This window comes from Tamandua tetradactyla, chromosome 13, assembly GCF_023851605.1.
Source record: "Tamandua tetradactyla isolate mTamTet1 chromosome 13, mTamTet1.pri, whole genome shotgun sequence".
Taxonomy (NCBI): Eukaryota; Metazoa; Chordata; class Mammalia; order Pilosa; family Myrmecophagidae; genus Tamandua; species Tamandua tetradactyla.
In genome coordinates, this window is record NC_135339.1 from 264177 (window position 1) to 284863 (window position 20687).

Here is a 20687-nt window from a genome sequence, read left to right on the forward strand (position 1 = left end):
GTTTTTACCCATTGAAGATGATGTTAACTGTGGGTTTTTCATATATTCCCTTTATCATTTTAAGGAAATTCCCTTGTATTCCTATCCTTTGAAGTGTTTTCAACAGGAATGGATGTTGAATTTTGTCAAATGTCTTCTCTGCATCAATCTAGATGATATGTGAGTTTTCTGCATTGATTTGTTGATATGGTGTATTACATCAATTGATTTTCTTATGTTGAACCATCCTTGCATACCTGGGATGAATCCTACTTGGTTGTGATGTATAATTCTTTTAATGTGTTGCTGGATTTGATTTGCTAGAATTTTGTTGAGGATTTTTGCATCTATATTCATTAGAGAGATGGGTCTGTAGTTTTCTTTTTTTGTAATATCTTTGCCTGGTTTTGGTATGAGGGTGATGTTGGCTTCATAGAATGAATTAGTTAGCTTTCCCTCCTCTTCAATTTTTTTGAAGATTTTGAGCAGGATTGGTACTAATTCTTTCTGGAATGTTTGGTAGAATTCACATGTGAAGCCATCTGGCCCTGGACTTTTCTTTTTGGGAAGCTTCCTAATGACTGATTCAATTTCTTTACTTGTGATTGCTTTGTTGAGGTCGTCTGTTTGTTATCAAGTCAAAGTTGGTTGTTCATGCCTTTCTAGGAAGTAGTCCATTTCATCTACATTGTTGTATTTATTAGCATAAAGTTGTTCATAGTATCCTATTATTACCTCCTTTATTTCTGTGGGGTCAGTGGTTATGTCTCCTCTTCCATTTCTGATCCTATTTCTCTGCATCCTCTCTCTTCTTTTTGTCAATCTTGCTAAGGGTGTGTCAATCTTATTGATTTTCTCATAGAACCAACTTCTGGTTTTATTGATTTTCTCTATTGTTTTTGTGTTCTCAATTTCATTTATTTCTGCTCCAATCTTTGTTATTTCTTTCCTTTTGCTTGCTTTGGGGTTAGATTGCTGTTCTTTTTCCAGTTCTTCCAAGTGGACTGTTAATTCCTGAACTTTTGCCCTTTCTTCTTTTTTGATATAGGCATTTAGGGCAAAAAATTTCCCTCTTAGTACTGCCTTTGCTGCATCCTATATGTTGTGATATGTTGTGTTTTAATTTTCATTTGCCTTGAGATATTTACTGATTTCTCTTGTAATTTCTTCCTTGACCCACTGGTTATTTAAGAGTGTGTTGTTGAGCCTCCACGTATTTGTGAATTTTCTGCTGCTCTGCCTATTATTGATTTCCAACTTCATTCCTTTATGATCTGAGAAGGTGTTTTGTGTGATTTCAATCTTTTTAAATTTGTTGAGACTTGCTTTGTGAACCTGCATATGTTCTACTTTGAGAATGATCCATGAGCACTTGAGAAAAAGGTGTATCCTGCTGTTGTGGGGTGTAATGTCCTATAAATGTCTGTTTAGTCTTGCTGATTTATTATAATATTCAAATTCTCTGTTTCTTTATTGATCCTCTGCCCAGGTGTTCTGTCTATTGATGAGAGTGGGGAATTGAAGTCTCCAACTATTATGGTAGATGTGTCTATTTCTCTTTTCAGTGTTTGCCACATGTATTTTGGAGCATTCTGGTTCAGTGCATAAATATTTATGATTGTTATGTCTTCATGCTGAATTGTTCCTTTTATTGGTCCATAGTATCCTTCTTTCTCTCTTTTAACTGTTTTACATTTGAAGTCTAATTTGTTGAATATTTGTATAGCTTCTCTTGCTCTTTTCTGGTTATTATATGCATGAAATATCTTTTCCCAACCTTTCACTTTCAACCTATGCTTATATTTGGGTCTAAGATGTGTTTCCTGCAGGCAGCATATAGATGGGTCCTGTTTTTTAATCTATTTTGCCAGTCTATGTCTTTGGATTGGGGAGTTCAATCCATTAACATTTAGTGTTCTTACTATACAGATAGTACTTTCTTCTACCATTTTTCCTTTTGGATTTTATATATCATATCTAATTTTTCCTTCTTTCTACACTCTTCTCCACACCTCTTTCTTTTGTGTTTTCTTATCTGACTCTAGTGCCCCTTTTAGTATTTCTTGCATAGTTGGTCTCTTGGTCACAAATTCTCTTAGTGATTTTTTGTCTGAAAATGTTTTAATTTCTCCATCATGTTTGAAGGACAATCTTGCTGCATATAGAATTCTTGGTTGACAGTTTTTCTCTTTTAGTAATTTAAATATATCATCCCACCGTCTTCTCGCCTCCATGGTTTCTGCTGAGAAATCTACACATAATCTTATTGGGTTTCCCTTGTATGTGATGGATTGCTTTTATCTTGATGTTTTCAAGATCCTCTCTTTCTCTTTGACCTCTTACGTTCTGATTAGTAGGTGTCTTGGAGTTCATCTCCTTGGATCTGTTCTCTTTGGGGTATGCTGCACTTCTTGCATCTGTAATTTTAAGTCTTTCATAAGAGTTAGGAAATTTTCAGTGATAATTTCCTCCATTAGTTTTTCTTCTCCCTTTTCCTTCTCTTCTCCTTCTGGGACACCCACAACACGTATATTTGTGTGCTTCATATTGTCATTATTCCCTGAGTCCCTGCTCATATTTTTCCATTTTTTTCCTTATAGTTTTTGTTTCTTGTCGGATTTCAGATGTTCCATCCTCCAATTCACTAATCCTATCCTCTGTCTCTCGAAATCTACCATTGTAGGTTTCCATTGTTTTTTTTAATCTCTTCTACTGTGCCTTTCATTTCCATGAGTTCTGTGATTTGTTTTTTCAGACTTTCAATTTCTTCTTTATGCTCATTCTTTGCTTTCTTTATATCCTCCCTCAATTCATTGATTTGGTTTTTGATGAGGTTTTCCACATCTGTTCATATATTCTGAATTAATTGTTTCAGCTCCTGTATCTCATTTGAACTGTTGGTTTGTTCCTTTGACTAGGCCATATCTTCAATTTTCCTGGTGTGATTTGTTATGTTTTTCTGGTGTCTAGACATTTAATTACCTTAATTAGTTTATTCTGGAGATTGCTTTCACTTCTCTTACCTAGGGTTTTCTTGCTGGAAGAATTTGTTGCCTATCTGTTCTTTGACATTCAGTTCAGCTTTTTCAGGACCTCTAGCTTTGGTTGTGTTTAACAGAGGAGAATTTTACAGTTCTTTATTTCTTGTTTCTTGCCCTACCTGCATGGTGCCTTTTCCCCCCACCCATAGGAGGGTCTATGTAGGTATTATAGACCCCAGCCAGGTTTTCACAGACTAAACTGGCCTTCTATCAGGGTGAAGGTGTCACCTGCATCAGTTATCCTTGAGGGTGAGATCCAGCAGTTTAAAAGATTTTCCTGTGAAGTCTCTGGGCTCTGTTTTTCTTATCCTGCCCAGTATGTGGTGCTTGTCTGCTTGCAGGTCCCACCAGCATAAGATGATGTGGCACCTTTAACTTTGGAAGACTCTCCTTGCTGGGGGAATGGTGGAGATAGAGGAGAGGTTGTAGGCTGATTTTAATGGCTTCAAATTACCAAGTCCTGGGGTCTGAATTCCTTGAGGCAGGGATTCCACCTGAGTTGGGCTTCACCCCTCCTCTGGGGAAGGCACAGACTCGAGTCAAGCTGTGAAAGGAGTTTGTTTCTGCCTATTCCTGGCACAGTTGCAGCCTGAGAAGTCCTACCACTGAATTCAGAGGCAGTCAAGCCTTTGTAGAAACACAGCCACATAAATCTCTGTTTCTTTTCTTTTTTTTTTCTTTTTCTGTTTGCCCAATGAGTGACCTCCTCTTTGACCAGGTGCACCTGAGCTGGGGGCCTATTTTTACGAGTCAGAATTTATTAATTAATGCAACAATTGGTGCTTGGTTGGGTGCACCCCCTGCTGCTATTAAAGTCTCTTTCCTTTCCCCTCTTGGAAGCAGCCTGTGGGGGAGGGGTGTTGGCCATAGCAGCTTGGGGAACCCATGGTTCTGGGGAGGCTCACAGCCCATCCAGCTGGTCCAGACTGGGGTATGCTGTGTGTCTGGTCACTGACGTGGCCTCAGTAGCTATTCTGTACTGTTTCTGGTTATTTTGTAGTTGTTCTGGAGGACAAACTAATATGTGCACATTGCTAAGCCACCATCTTGGTCACCAAATTCCTCCACTTTCAGTGGAGAAGAGAGGGCCATCCTTTCCACATATTATACTCCTGGCTGTTTTCTTGATTTTGGCACAATAAAGGACATATTGATGTGAAGCAAAAAAGGCCTTTGTCAACACCCTGCAGTGACTTCTCAAATGCCTGATTTTGCTTGATCAAGAAGTATGGGAAACAAGAAAGAAAGAAGAATGAATAATCACAATTTCTGAGCTAAAAGTCATATTCTCCAATGATTATTTTAGTCTCCTCTTACTGAAATTATGTTTTTAGGTGTTGGTAAACTTTACTCTGGATTATTTTACCTATCATATTTGTTTCTACTCACCCAGACCATTACCTCAGCCACCTTTTTTCTCCAAGCAGTTTCCATTTCATGAACAAGTGACTTGGAACTTAGAATGTGGTTCCATTCTTTTTTTCTTTATGGGAAATGTTTCACACCTAGGAATGCAGTGAAGACAGTGTCAGGTCTAGTATTGTCAGCGTTGGAAGCTTTCAGAGTGGCATTTGGCTGCAATGTCAGCATTCTTCAGTGAAAGATTAAAGAAAGCCCAAACTTAAGTATTACATCAATGGGCGGGAATAGGTGAGAAACTTTGGAAACTTTGGAAGAGAGACTTATAAAAGAAAAGTTATACTTAGGCTGCATTTGAAGCTCAAAAATTTGAATCCATATCTTTCTCAGCCTCAAATATTAGTGATTTGGAATATAATGGAAAATCCAGAAACTGATAAACTGAGAAATAAATATGGCATTTCAACAAGGAGATAGAGTGTGTTATTCCTCAACTGATTTTTAAAGAATGCAATGAGCATACATGTTTAAATGTAAGCATTAATTTAGATCTTTCCCAGGACATCCATCCTAAGAGGTAATCAGTGTTTCTAGAGTGGTATAGAATTCTGAAGTAGCTATTTATGAGCCTGAGAAATTCTTTGCACATGTTTGGAAATTCCTCTGTGTTGGGTAACTTCACATGTGGTTGTTTGTTTAAAGGATGAACCATATATTGTGATAGATTCTAGAGTATGTCCTTCCCCAAAACCTGCAAAGATATCATCAGTCACTAATAACATGTGTGGTATTTCTTGCCTTAACCAGCACTTCATAATATATACATTTTTATTTTTTCAGATAGAGAGAAAATGACATTCTAAAAATTTCCAATACACAAGCTATTTGTAAGATTGAATTAATTAATATCCTTTTTAAAGCGTATATGTAAATATTTTGGTTTACTAAAGCTGCCAGAATGTAATTTACCAGAAATGAAATGGCTTTTATAAAGGGAATTCATTATGTTGCAAGTTTACCATTCTACAGCCAAAAAAAAAAAAAAAAAACGTTTAGGCATTCAGGGAAAGATAGCATAGCTCAAGATAGGGGGAATGATTTGGGGAGCTTCTGTGTCAGCTTGGAATGCATATGGTGATGTCTACTAGCCATTTTTCCCAGTTTCTTCGAATGGCTTACCTGGGTGTATTTTGTTTCTTTTTTTAACTTTTAAAAAATGATATATTCTCTTTCTCCGCCGGCGGCGCTCCTGCTTTTTTCTCAATAGCTATTAGTAAGGACCACCAGAAACAGTTTGCTTTCAGCTGGCAAGCTCAGCAATATACTTTCACTGTCCTACCTCAGGGGTATATCAACTCTCCAGCCCTGTGTCATAATCTTGTTCGCAGAGACCTTGATCGTTTCTCCCTCCCACAAGACATCACACTGGTCCATTATATTGATGATATCATGTTGATTAGACCTAGTGAGCAAGAAGTAGCAACTACTCTAGATTTACTGGTAAGGCATTTGCGTGTCAGAGGATGGGAGATAAATCCAACAAAAATACAGGGGTCTTCCACCTCAGTAAAATTTCTAGGTGTCCAGTGGTGTGGGGCATGTCGAGATATCCCTTCTAAGGTGAAGGATAAATTGCTGCATCTGGCCCCTCCCACAACCAAAAAAGAGGCACAATGCCTAGTTGGCCTTTTTGGATTTTGGCGACAACATATTCCTCATTTGGGTGTGCTACTCTGGCCCATTTATCGAGTGACCAGAAAAGCTGCTAATTTTGAGTGGGGACCTGAACAAGAGGAGGCTCTGTGACAGGTCCAGGCTGCTGTGCAAGCTGCTCTGCCACTTGGGCCATATGATCCAGCAGATCCAATGGTGCTGAAAGTGTCAGTGGCAAATAGAGATGCTGTCTGGAGCCTTTGGCAGGCCCCTATAGGAGAATCACAACGCAGACCCTTAGGATTTTGGAGCAAAGCCTTACCATCTGCTGCAGATAATTACTCTCCTTTTGAGAAACAGCTTTTGGCCTGCTACTGGGCCTTAGTAGAGACTGAACGCTTAACCATGCGCCAAGTTACCACAAGACCTGAGTTGCCTATCATGAGTTGGGTGTTGTCTGACCCACCAAGCCATAAAGTTGGGCGTGCACAGCAGCACTCTATTGTAAAGTGGAAATGGTATATACGAGATAGAGCCAGAGCAGGTCCTGAAGGCACAAGTAAGTTACATGAAGAAGTGGCATAAATGCCCATGGTTTCCACTCCTGATGCCACATTACCTTCTCTTTCCCAGATCAGAGCTATGGCCTCTTGGGGAGTTCCTTACAGTGAATTGACTGAGGAAGAGAAAACTCGGGCCTGGCTTACAGATGGTTCAGCACGATATGCAGGTACCACCCGAAAGTGGACAGCTGCAGCATTACAACCCCTTTCTGGGGTGTCTTTGAAGGACAGTGGTGAGGGGAAATCCTCCCAGTGGGCAGAACTTCGAGCAGTGCACCTGGTTGTTCATTTTGCTTGGAAGGAAAACTGGCCAGAGGTGTGTTTGTATACTGACTCATGGGCTGTTGCTAATGGTTTGGCTGGATGGTCAGGGACTTGGAAAGATCATAATTGGAAAATTGGTGACAAAGAGGTCTGGGGAAGAAGTATGTGGATAGACCTTTCTGAGTGGGCTAAAAACATGAAGATATTTGTGTCCCATGTGAATGCACACCAGAGGGTGACTTCAGCAGAGGAAGATTTTAATAATCAAGTGGATAAGATGACCCGTTCTATGGATACCAGTCAGCCTCTTTCCCCAGCAACTCCTGTTATTGCCCAATGGGCTCATGAACAAAGTGGTCATGGTGGTAGGGATGGAGGTTATGCATGGGCTCAGGAACATGGACTTCCACTCACCAAGGCTGACCTGGTTACAGCCACTGCTGAGTGCCCAATCTGCCAGCAGCAGAGACCCACACTCAGCCCCCGATATGGCACCATTCCCCGAGGTGACCAGTCAGCTACATGGTGGCAGGTTGATTACATTGGACCACTCCCTTCATGGAAGGGGCAGGGATTTGTTCTAACTGGAATAGACACATACTCTGGATATGGGTTTGCTTTCCCTGCACGCAATGCTTCTGCCAAAACTACTATCCGTGGGCTTACAGAATGCCTTATCCATCGTCATGGTATTCCACATAGCATTGCTTCGGATCAAGGAACACACTTCACAGCAAATGAAGTGCGGGAATGGGCACATGCTCATGGAATTCTCTGGTCTTACCATGTTCCCCATCATCCAGAAGCAGCTGGATTGATAGAACGGTAGAATGGCCTTTTGAAAACTCAATTATGGTGCCAGCTAGGTGGCAAAAACTTGAAAGGCTGGGGTAATGTTCTCCAGGAAGCTGTGTATGCTCTGAATCAGCGTCTGCTGTATGGTGCTGTTTCTCCCATAGCCAGGATCCATGGGTCCAGGAACCAAGGGATGGAAATGGGTGTGGTGCCACTCACTATTACTCCTAGTGATCCACTAGGAAAATATTTGCTTCCTGTCCCTGCTACCCTGAGTTCTGCTGGTCTACAGGTTTTAGTTCCAAAACGGGGTGTGCTTTCTCCAGGAGAAACAACAGTGATACCACTGAACTGGAAGTTGAGATTGCCACCTGGCCACTTTGGGTTACTTATGCCTCTGGATCAACACACCAAGAAGGGGATTACATTATTGTCTGGGGTAATTGACCCTGACTATCAGAAGGAAGTAGGACTGCAACTACATAATGGAGGTAAAGAAGAGTTTTCTTGGAATATAGGAGATCCCCTGGGGCATCTATTAGTACTACCATGCCCTGTGATTAAAATCAATGGAAAACTGCAACAACACAATCCAGGCAGGACCACTAATGGCTCTGAGACTTCACGAATGAAGGTTTGGGTCACCCCACCAGGCAAAGAACCACGGCCAGCTGAAGTGCTTGCTGAGGGGAAAGGGAACATGGAATGGGTAGTGGAAGAAGGTAGTGATAAATATGAACTTCGACCACGTGATCAGTTACAGAAACGAGGACTGTAATGCTGTTTTGTTTGTGTTATACTATTTAAGTTGTAAGATATCAAGTTTAAGAATGAATGTTGCCCAAGGATTTGCACCCTATTCTGGAGAGATTTAATGTGTTTCCAGTTATATGCAGGACAGTTGAGTATTGTCAAGTAAAAGAAAAAATGTGTGCTTATTTGTTTTCATTTGGAAATTAAGTATGGTCTAAGGTGATATATATATAGGTGCCAAGTTGACAAGGGGTGGACTGTCATGGTTAGGGACAGGTGTCAACTTGGCCAAGTTGTGGTACCTGTTCATCTGATTGGGCAAGCACTGGCCTGTCTGTTGCAATGAGGACATTTCATAGGATTAGGTCATGATCTCGTCAGCTACATCCACAGCTGATTCCATTTGTAATCAGCCAAAGGGGAGTGTCTTCTGCAATTAGTGATGCTAAATGCAATCATGGGAAGCCTTTTATGGAGGACTCAGAGGAGACAGGTCCATTCCTGCTTTGGCTGGTGAGCCTCTCCTGTAGAGTTCATCCAGGCCATCCATTGGAGTCATCGGCTTCGCAGCCTGCCCTGTGGATTTTGGACTCTGCGTTCCTACAGTCACGTGAGACACTTTCATAAATTTTATATTTGCAAGTGTTCCCTGTTGATTCTCTTTCTCTAGAGAACCCTAACTAATGCAGAAGGATGTCTGTCATTCGATGTTTATATTCTAGGAGAAGGACATATCACCCTGTCAACCAAATTTATATTGATGCTGTTCATATCTACCCCAGAAAAAATTTGCACTACTCCATCTAGAAATTGTGGGTGACTCAGGCATGTAGAAGATGTGTAAAGGGTGAGATTTCAAATCAAGAATGAAACTTCTATTTCTTCTGACAAAGTCAGCATGTCCTTCTTCACCCTACGATACATGAGAGGGAGAGCAGACCATTTTCTTTCATAAGAGTTATTATCAAAACAAAAACATTTTCTCTTCATTATATGGTCACCGAAAATCACCCATGTATATAAAGAGCAGTTGGACCTCACAAGGCGAAGAATAAATGCAGCCTCAGAACTCTGTGATGATCCATTGCCATGGTGATCTGATGATGCACCTAGGGCTCATGGATTTAAATGTCACTCTGTATGCAGAGACATTCAAGATTGGGAGTGGCTACAGACACCTCAGCTCCCATCAAAAGCCAGGGGAAACATGAATTGCTGCTCAAGAGGTATTCTCATATTGCCCTGCTTCGTGAATTCTTGTAGCCAAGTGGGTAAAGTTAATTTCTTTCCACTTCTTTCTCACTTTGTTTTTCAGATTCCCCTCCCCATACCTAACCATTTTAGTTGTGCTTTATAGTTTTGTTTCACCACTTAATTACACATTTTTTCTAACAACCGGATTTCCTTTAAAATTCATCTACAGTCAGAAAAACACGGTATTTCTTTGACGCCTTGGCTCCTCACTTCCTTCCCTGTTAGCTAGTCCCTTGAAAGAATTTGGGGATGTCTGTTTTACTAATTTTTTGTACTCTTGAAGGAGAGGACATAAGAAATTACTCATTTAGGGAATGTGAAGTGAATCTCTATGGGTAGAGATGGGTAGGGAAGCATTTCACACAATGAAGATTTCTTACCTTTGTTTTCATTGTACCTTCTTGCTACTCTTCTCTAGAAATGTATATTCATTTCCATATATTTGGGGACCTGGTCCATTCCTAACAGGAATATTCAGAAATATCTTAAGAAGGTGCATGTTTAACAGTCAATTTGTGAACTAAAATCAAAATACACATTTTCTTTCATACTTGTCAGTTACCCCAGATACACAAGTTTTACAGATATTACTAGGTAAACTTTTACCAAAACCCTCCCCTCCATAGAGAAAAGCTTGAGACAAATGGAGTAAGTTTCTCTCAACTGAACCACGACCATCCTGTCTTTCAACATACAAGAGCCATAGACACAAAAATAAACCTACAATGACCAATAGGTCACCGAATAGAAAGACAGTAACACACACAGAAAAAGAGACAATGTACACAGATGAGAAAGCAGTCCAATTTAGGAAGCAGATGACCCAGAAGTACTTCAGTTCATGATGGTTAACCATCAAAATCCATCAACAGAGGACTTTTGTCAAAGTCAAGTGAAGTAGCCTGAGTCATTCAGGAAGAGCACTATCAATGTACTGACAGTTCCTCTCTATCCACCAAGCTCAGAGAGTGGAACCATTGGAGGTGGAGGCTAACACCAGGGCAGACGTGGAGACCATATGCAAGAGTGAGGTAAATGTGTATTTCTTGGTTTCTAATGAGTAGATTGCTTTCTTTCTTAATTTCTTTTTCAATCCAGATAAGATTTGAAAACCTTATCAAGTATGATATAGAATATACATACCGTCTACTTGATGCAGGAGTCAGGGGAATCTCTGACCCACTGAATCCTGATTCCAAAAGGGCATGCAATGTGGGTAGCATCAGAATGAAAAATGCATGGCAAATATTTGGGAGAGAGCATCTCCTCATTGGGATTCGATTACATTTCCTGCAGTATGAGTCGTGTGATATCACACAAAAAAAATGGTTTAAAAGACAAATCTTTTAGGAAAGCTTGTGACCATAATATGGTCTTCTTTGTCTCTGGCTTTGGCATTCTTTGACTTAATCATGGTCTCATTATGTGGTTTTCTAGAGCAAAAGACCTGTGTAAACAGGGCATCACATTATCAGATCTTTACATGGTTTCTCTTCCTTCATTAAAGTTGGCCTCAAGAACAGGAAGAAAAGGTACATATTCTGGAATCACAGACAGAGGAAACAGTTCTAGAGGAATATGATGGGACTTCCTTGTCAGCTTTTGTGTGGAGAGCCACGTTTGGATGGAGAATGGGGGTTGTGGTGAGAGTAAGTGATCTCCAGGTAAAGAACTGTCCCTGTCTCTACAGTCCGTAAGTCAAGCTGGGTTCTCTTTGGATAGGATGGATTAGCATGAATTAAAGTTGAGAAGTGTCCATGAGGAAGTCAGTGTGGAGTGATTCTGAATGTGTGTGTGTATGTTAGTGCTTGTGTGCACTTCTCTGAATTGTAGGCATTATCTGCATGGAACAATTGCCAGTGTCAACAATTCCAAGCCAATAATCCCATCTCTCAGGTTTCATAGACTAGTTCCTTCAATCCTCCTCAAAGCCATATAGGGTGAGATTGCTTACAATACACACTATTCAGATGGACAAAGAGATAGATAAATATCCCCAGTCTCCTGTATTTATCAGTGACACATTTCTATGAGGTCATTTGTGCAAGAACATCCCAGGGTGTGACAGGCACTGCGTTAGTTTTCTAGGTGGTAGAAATGGATTCTGTTTAGCTACAAGGTCAAGGACTATTTCTATGACTTTTTGCTTCCTCTCCTTGGTCTCTCTTTCTTCCACATAGGAAAGCCAAGAGCACCAAGGACCATGCATTCTACCCAATCAACCCCTTACAGTGGTCCACACTGTCAAACTCCAGCCAAGTTTCTTGAGTCATGTGTGATCTACACACACAACAATGTTCTGATGATTAACTTGTGTCCCCCCAGCTCCCCAGGAGGAACCAGCAGAGGAGGCTGTTAATGATGAGACTGCTTAGGATGCCACCTGTGATGGTAAGGTAAAATCATCTGCTTCTCTCTAAGACGGAAATGTTCCTTTCCCATTCACATTCTCTTGCAATAGACTATAGATCTTCAAATATACTGATATACATTACAGATATTGGCTACTGTACTGGGGGAATGAAAAGATGGAAGGGACCACCTATCAACTGCTACAAGAGGACCATGCAAATGGCAGTATCAGTTTATCAACCAACTGGGAGAGGACTTTGTCCTCAGCAACCATTTGTCTTCCTGATAAAGCCTTAGGTAATTACCAATTGAGACAAATATCCTCCAGGAAAAGCTTGCATTTTCCCATAGCTGACTTCAATGCCTCCTTATGGAGTCTTGACTTTACTACTGTTTTCCATCTGTTTTTATACAACATCAAGATATGAGTAAACATGATACAGGATGGCCTGATCAATGTTATCTTCTCTGCAATTGCAGGATATAAGACACATTTGCATTCAAAGAATTCTGCTCTTATTTGTATGCTCCCTGGCAGCACCTGTGTTCCTTCTAGCTGCTGCAGGTATCACAGTATGGGGCCTTAGGGAAGTCTAATGTGAATCTATGACATGTGACTGAGTGTGTGTAAGGGGGCTGTGTACATGTCCACAGATGACACTGTCTTGCATATACTGGACAACTTGCAGTGACAACCTTCTAAAATATGTCCCATTACCACTGCACATACTGTGTATGTGACCTTGTTCTAACCTCAGCCCTACTGCACCTGGCCTTTGCTTCTTATACTCATGGCCCAGGTGGAGAAGGTGAGGTGAAGAGATGAATAGCCCAAGCTCTCATGTTCCTAAGTGGGAAGGCCCTAAATGTGAATTAAGGCTTTCAGAATCACAATGCTGATGCTTTTTCTGTTCAGCAAAGTGATAAATTGATCCTGAACAAGGAAGTCACAGCATTTGTGTATCTGTATTGCATCACATGAGTCTACAGACACCAATACTGCCCATCAGCCTGAGGTAGCCTCAGTGGATGCACCCACAGCTTAGGCATCTGGATGTGTCATTACTGCTGACTTTGACTTAGTTATCAGTGACAACAGCACATAGGAAGCCCACATACTTCTACTCAGTTCCAAATTCTGAGCTCTGAGGCATCACTACAACACAACTTCCTGAACATGAGGACTGATGGCATGGTTCAGAATCTTGCCCCAAGCAGATAGACATCATGAAGATAACTGATTGGATTTGATACTGTCATTGGTGTGAACACCAGAGATCCTTCAATCCCATAATGAACATATACTAGGACCACTGATGAATACAAACCCAAGCAAGACTTGTTTATTCACCTGCTGGCCACCACCCCCTTGCTGAAGCATCCTGCACAACTGGGTTAGACAGCATCCACGTTCAACCTAGGCATCCCTCAGTACTGTCTGCCCTGCTGTCGATGGCCACTGATGGACAACCAATAATTCAACGAAAATACACATATGGTATAGAAATGGAATGTGGAAATGAAACAATACAGTTAATGAGGGATGATGAAATACTATGATTTGGGTATTTTCCAACGTCCTAAAATAGATCATGTTCACAGCAAGGAATTTATGAATAAATAGAAAATATATATATATATTTTCTATATATATATGTATACCCTATAACTGAATCCAACCCACCAACAATGTTGCTTATAATCAAGGGGGATTCCCTGTATGATATGTGGTAAATGTAAAGTCGATAAATCTGAATCCATGGAGGTTGAAGTGGTCTAGAAACTCCAGAAAAAAAATACTGGCAATGTAGGTGAGATACTGAATAAGCAGAAGGTATTATGGGACTCTACACTGAATCATAGTGTGTATTTAAGTAACATTTGTAGGCCATGGACACTTAAAGAATGTGCAAAAAAGCTATTTTTTAACTACTGCCATCAGCAATAAACGTAAGACTTTGATTCTTCTGTTTCCTGCAACTCTCTTTGCCACCCAACTTCCATGAAGCATGGATCATGACCACTCAGCAGCTCCCATCCTGTTTGTTCACCTACCAAATCTCCACAGTCTAGCATCTTCACCCAGGTCACAATCCTCCATGAGTAATTCATGAATAATACAGAAATGTGCTGAAACTAAAACTTTCTGCCCCCCAAGTTCAGTTCCCCAGGAGCAGCTGACAGCAGGACATCCAAGTGACCAAGAGGATGTGGAAACTTCACATAATGACAAGGTGAGGGAGCTACACTTGGCCTAAGTTAGAGGAACTGCTTTTGTAGTTTCTTGGTCTTTCAGGTAAGGATTTCTACTCATAGACAATATAGATAATTTTATACTATAGATGATAAGTACAACTTCCTAGCGGCAGATATAATATGTACAGCATCTTAGGGGCAGAGATGATTGGTCAGACCCTTTGCCAAGTAATCCATGTTTCAATAGGATAGCCAAAATGTGAGCAGAGGTTGTAAAATATATGGTGTTGGGGGGATTTCACTCAGCAGAAATTTTAATCTTTGGATTTCCTTGGATTAAGAATTTTATAAACAGCAACCAAACGGTCTTCAGAGGAACACATGGAGGAAAAGATTGTGAATTCCGGACCTGGTCAGCTACACTGGCTTATTGGGCATTTGGCTACACTACTGATTCCCTTTGTTTTTCCAATGGAGACAAGCAAGCAAAATTCCTGCTCAAACAGAACACAGCATGTTCTGATCCTCATAGGATTTTCTTTCATTGCAGGTGGCAACAGGAACTAGTGAAAATGGTATGTATGTAGAATTACTGACTTGTAGAAAAATCTGGATGAAAAGACAACCAAGGCAATGGTAGTAAGTTTGCCTGGAGAATCACCTTGTTTCCAGATCCTGCTTGGAATGAGGGTTGGGGTTGTCCTTAACAAAAAGGGCTTTCCAGTGGAATGATGATTGGCACACTCTATGTTTATCAAACAGCAGTGGTTCATCACAAATCCAGAATGGATTTGTGAGTACATATTAACACAAACAATTATCAACACAATCATTACTGGGATTATGGCTACTCTCCACATGGTTTACATAGACAATCTGAGGTTTACAGATCATGACCCAAGATTCATGTACCTAGGTGGAAGGGCCAAGATGGGAACCAAGGCATATGGCCCCTGTGCTATAAGAGCCCGTACAACTGAGTTGCACTTATCCCACAGCCGTGCATCAGCAGTAATGAAACAAGGGAACTCCATCATCTATGTGTACCCCAGGAAGTTCCCAAGCATACGGAGATCCTAAACATTTCAGTTGGGCTTCAAAATGGTCAGAAAGAGTGATAAGAATCTATCACTGAAAAATGCCATGTATTTCTATAGCATTTGTATGTGGACTAGTTCACATTGCTTTGGGATGTATTCATCTACAAAGTCAAAGACTGCTTCCCATTTTATTTTCTGCTCCAACACTTTGTCATCTTCCTTCCTTCCAAGATCAGCTCATTCTACACTTCTAACCACTCACTCCCATAGTACTTTGACCATATCAAGAAAAGCACTCTGAATGTTCCAAGAACAAGACCTGAAAAATACCGTTACTCTGTTTCATCCTATCTACTAGCACAGGCCTCCTGAAGGAGCTTCTGTATGCCAGAGGGGTAAAGGAGGACCCATGTAGTTCCAAGGTAAGGTGACCTTTTCTTGTCTGAGTTAGAACACTGTCTTTATTGGTGTCCTTGTTTCTCACTCCAATTCTATAAAGAAATCTGATAAAGTCCATGATAGATAACACCAACAATTTCCTTGGCAGTTGCAGCATGCAAGGGGATCTATCACTAACTGATTTGAGATCCAAGAGGGGAACTATGTTTAGGAGTACAGTCATATGACATAGCAGTGCATATGTTCCTCATTAGCAAAATTTTCTTGTAGGATTAATAATTCTCTAACTGTGAGCCAAAATGAACTCCACAGGTACATTATCTAAGCAAAGTTCATGTCTTTACCACAGCTGTCCCCTCACCTGCATTTGGGTTTCCTTGACTATATACATCATCCACACATGGTTTCTGAAAGTCTACAAGTGGGCAAAAGCCTTCTGCAAGTGCTTCCTAGCAAACTGTGTACCTCACAGTGTTTTCTTTTCTGCAACTACAGGTGGCCCCAAGAGGAAACAACAATGGTAGGGATTCAGCGGCACAATTTGCTGAAGGAAAATCTATATGATTACAGGGGGGTTTCCCTTCCTGGCTTTAGTCTAGAAAGGATCTTCCCCACCCCACAACTGCAGCTTCTAGGTGGAAATGAGGATTGGGATGTTGTGAAGGAAACCAATATTCCAGGGAAGACCTAGAGATGTGCTTCCTGACTACTTGTGATCCATTTAGGTGGCCTCGAGGTTTGTGTACAAGTGAGTGGTATGGGCCAACACATGATTGCATGTGATGTGGTTCTCAATGAACATGTGTCTTATCACCAGTGTGCATGTGATGGAATGTTTGGAAAAAGGTGTGATTTGAATTCTTGTTGATGAACTCTACAGAGCCAGGGCATCTGCAGCACGTTCTAGTTGAAACAATTTTTGATAAGCCCAATAGTATTTTTGCCTATGTGAGAAGCTGGCATACAGGCAATGTAGAAAGAATACTTTCATCCTCAAATCCACTCTTTGGACACCTCATTCGTCCAACACAGGTCTCTTCATTGAACTCATCTAGCACAGAACACGTCCCCAACAGTCAGAACTTCACAGTGATGAGAATGGAGGCAAGGTTTGGGATGTTCCAGCTACATAGGGAACTGACATGCTGAGAAGGGATTCCTACAACCCCTCTCGTCTGTAAACTGCTTGCAATATTTTGTTGAAGGTCTCTGACATGGTAACACTCAGTGAAAGACTGAGATCAAAGGGGGAAAAACGTGGTGATCCTGGGTGACCAGCAAGGCCTCAGCTGGAGAAGAGAGGGATGGGTACATATGACCCTCCCTCTAAACGTTCTTCTCCGGACGTTTGTGTTCCTCAAGATTGGCTGGCGGATCGGCGGTACGACTCCACCAGTGAGGAGGAGGACGACCCAGGTAGGTAAACACTACTCACGGAAGGATCCAACCAGAAAGGTTTCCCAGGAGCAGCCATGCTGCACCTACTACTTTGCAGGGAAGGGGTGAGAAAGCAGAAAGTAGCGGAACTCTATACGGAGGCCCGCTTTATACGTTCCATATTCCAAGCGATATAAAAGAGGTGTTAGGACTATGGGTTATGGGTGTTTTGTGCATGTCATCATCTTTCCATGCTTTGCAAATGAAGATAATCTTGCCCACAAGGCTGGCTCTTTCCCTGCTTAGTCCAGTCCCAAACCTCAAAACCTTTCACTATCTAGGCTTCCTGCACTTATTTCCATGCCCTGCAGAGATGTGGTAGAAAACATATGCTTGAAAAGCCTTCTAGTCTTCACCTGTCACCTAAATACAAATGCTTGGATTAGGAATCATATCATCATTTTCCTTCATTTCATAGATGTTTGCATCCAGCTGACCACTCAGTACCTTCCAAGGCATGGGAGGGTCTCCATAGGTCTCGTATGAAAAGGCTGCAGGCTTGGCATCACACACTGACTCATGCATTCCCAAAGTGCTTTTCTCTTGGATTTGGCAATTCCTGGTACACAGCATCAAGGCAGCAAGTGCAGGGTGACACAGCTCCATTCAGAAGCCACACTTCCACTGAGATAACTCTGCACAGTCTCAAGACACTCCAGCCATGCCCCTTCCTGTATTCTTTCCTCCGTTCTGTCTATGTACTCTTCCCTGCCAGCCTTTCCAGGTTTTGATCAAATACTGGGAGGTTCTATTGAATTAAGTGCTCTGACTTCCAATGATACATTTCTTTCCCGACTTGCAGACTAAGACATCTGGGCAACTGACCTGATCTCCAATCTCACATCCATCCTCTCGAATGGGCTAGCTAAACAGTAGTATTACCTAGTGTCTCTCCCAACAACCTAAGGTCATACCAGGCACAGGACTCTTCATTTGGGGGGTACTTGTCCTCCCTTTTAAACAATACCAGATTCAAATCCAGCCCTCTGAGAGTTACTCCTTGTGTAAGGATGGATTGTACAATGGGGCAATCAATTAAGGGGTGAGGGTTGTAGTACACATTTGATTACTCTATTTATGACTCCTTTTAGAGAAGAATTTAATTGGTGGAGGTTGAAATGGAGAAAGGGAATGGGCAATATTCATAAGAGAATGAAGAAGAAAGGCCATATTCAGTGAGGATAAGAAGGAAGGATGGCTGTCTCACACAGAAAGCAATGGAGAGCTTGTCTGCAGTCTTAGAGGAAAAGAAGGACCAGTCTTTTACTCCTGACCACAGTCACAGTACATGAGAGGTGGAAAAGGGACTACAGAGCTCCTAGACCACCTTGCATATGGAGGATGTGAGGTGACTGAGACCCTGGGAGAGGAGTATGAGTGATGAGGGCTGAATTGGGTCCTGGGACGGAAATCACACCCTGAAATGAACAACAGGGGCTTAAGCTCTCCCCACCACTCTAACCTTCCTCTTTCTTTTCACATGGCCACCCCATTATGGTTACTGCCCTTGACCATGCAGAAGCCAGATTCACAGACTCAGAGGGTTCCAAGGTGGAGAATGACAATTTCCAAGTAACTTGTTTCATTTATTCAGACTCTTGTGTAGTCTCTCTGCTTCTTATCACTAGGGGTCTATCTCTACCTCTTTTCTATTCCATCTGTCCCTCCTTATATCACTGCCACCTGGAAGGTCGTGATCTCACCAAGGAAATTGAGGTCATGGCAATGAAAATGTTCACAAAAGCTTTTTGCACACTCCTCATCTACTTTGCTTGCATTGTATTGCTTCCAAATCTACTGTGCACCAAGACATTCTCATGTAACCCTGAATGGCTCAGGTACAAAGTGACATACCTTGAGGCAAACACTGCAGAAAGCACACCTCTATACCTGGTTCTGGGCAGGGCTCTCCCTGAACAGGTACATTCCTACAAATCATAGCTCTGCACATGCATGTACACACATTCTCCTTCCAACAGCTGTCTCTACTCTTTGGAGAGGAAGAGTCTCTTCTGAAGGAACATGAAAACCAAGATAAGGAAATGTGAGTGAGACGTGGGCAGGATGAACAGGGGAAGGGGGAAAAGGTCACAAGGAATGCACTGCTTCTTGATCTTTTGGATTTTCTTTTAGGAAAATGGGTGGTACTGAGGAGCCAACTCTGGTGGCCACCAGTGAGTCTGAACACGGAGGTGGAGACCATCAGTGGATGGGCAAAAGCAGCACAGGCAAGTGCAGGATGTTCTGAGAATCTCACTCCAGAGACCAAAAACCCATTCCATATAAGCTTGGTAAAGCCTGCCCTCCAACGGCTCCTTAATTTGGAGGCAAGAGGTCTAGTCCTTATAGGGCTACCATGTGCCATTCACACAGCACTCATCGCGGAGCGTATTCCTCGATTCCCTCCACATCACAGAGCTAGAGCCCAGAACCTTGCCCACCCATGTCCTTCAAAACAGGATGGAATTTCATCAATTAAATACTGAGCGGAGTGAACAGCGTGGGCTGGCCCTGACTACCTGACAATAAGTTCTCCTGGGCAAAGGCTTAGCGAGACTCCGTTACGGGGCCAGGGCTGCCTAAACCAATACCACTGACCCACTGGCTGAAACATCAGCAATCTGCTTTCTCTCATTTTCTGATAAGAAATGTCCAAAACCAAGTTTTTGACAGCATTACACTTTCTCTGCTGGAAACTCGCTGAAAATCCATGACTCAATCTCTGCCCCTCTCACGTGGCTCCCTGCCTCCGTCTGATGTCTACCCTTAACTGGGTCTAAACTTCCTCTGTACATGAGAACTCCAGGGATACTGAATTATAGTCCAACTTGATTAAGTACTAGAAAACAATATGGGTTCATTCCTCTATAAGCTGGGTATAGGGATAAAGTTTTCTACTTATGACTCATACTCTTAGTACATTCTTTGGGGTTGGTGGTACATGGTCATGCCCAAATGCATTTAAAAAAATATTTATATAGACTTCCTGGAAGATGGCGGCTTAGTAAGACGCGCGGATCTTAGTTTCTTCTCCAGGACACCTACTAGGGGAGTAGAAACGATACAGAAAGCGCCCAAAGCCACAACAGAGATAAAAAAGACAGCGTACCCCATCCTGGAACGGCTGGCTGGCTGAGAGAAGCAGCTCGGGTGAGATCGCCGAGGCGCACGGGCCTTACCGGGCGGGGTGGCAAGCGGCCGGAGTTACTCCCTTCCCCCTTCCCGGGCCGGCTGGGAGAATTGGAGAGGCGGTCCCCTGAAACAAAGACGGCTGGCGCCCACACCACGCGCAGCCCCCGGACCAACTGAGAGAATTGGATCGGAAACCCCCAGGCCGCGGAGAACGGTGACGGGTGGGGGAGGCCCCTTCCAAACCCGTGACTCCCGGGGAACGTGCACTCTCTCGGGCGGGCCGCTGCCGCTGGCGCCCTCCCGCCACGCTTGTTGCCCAGGGCCGACTAGGAAATTCGGACGGGCTCTTTCCCGGGCTGCGGCGACCAGCAACCCTCCCTGCGTTCGGACCGAGGGCCGGCTCAAGCCGCTTCGGCTAGCGAACCCCCAGGACGGCGAGAGTTTTCCAAAGTTTAAGGTCCCACAGCACC

The 20687-nt window shown here is 42.4% G+C and overlaps 1 long non-coding RNA gene across 1 annotated transcript; it reads left to right on the forward strand.

Moving 5' to 3' along the window:
* The first annotated feature begins 9552 nt into the window (after positions 1–9552).
* On the forward strand, positions 9553–12851 carry LOC143652972 (uncharacterized). Its single transcript, XR_013160990.1, has 3 exons — positions 9553–9633; positions 10622–10692; positions 11987–12851. It is a non-coding gene; the product is annotated as an uncharacterized LOC143652972 (long non-coding RNA).
* Positions 12852–20687: the final 7836 nt, after the last annotated feature.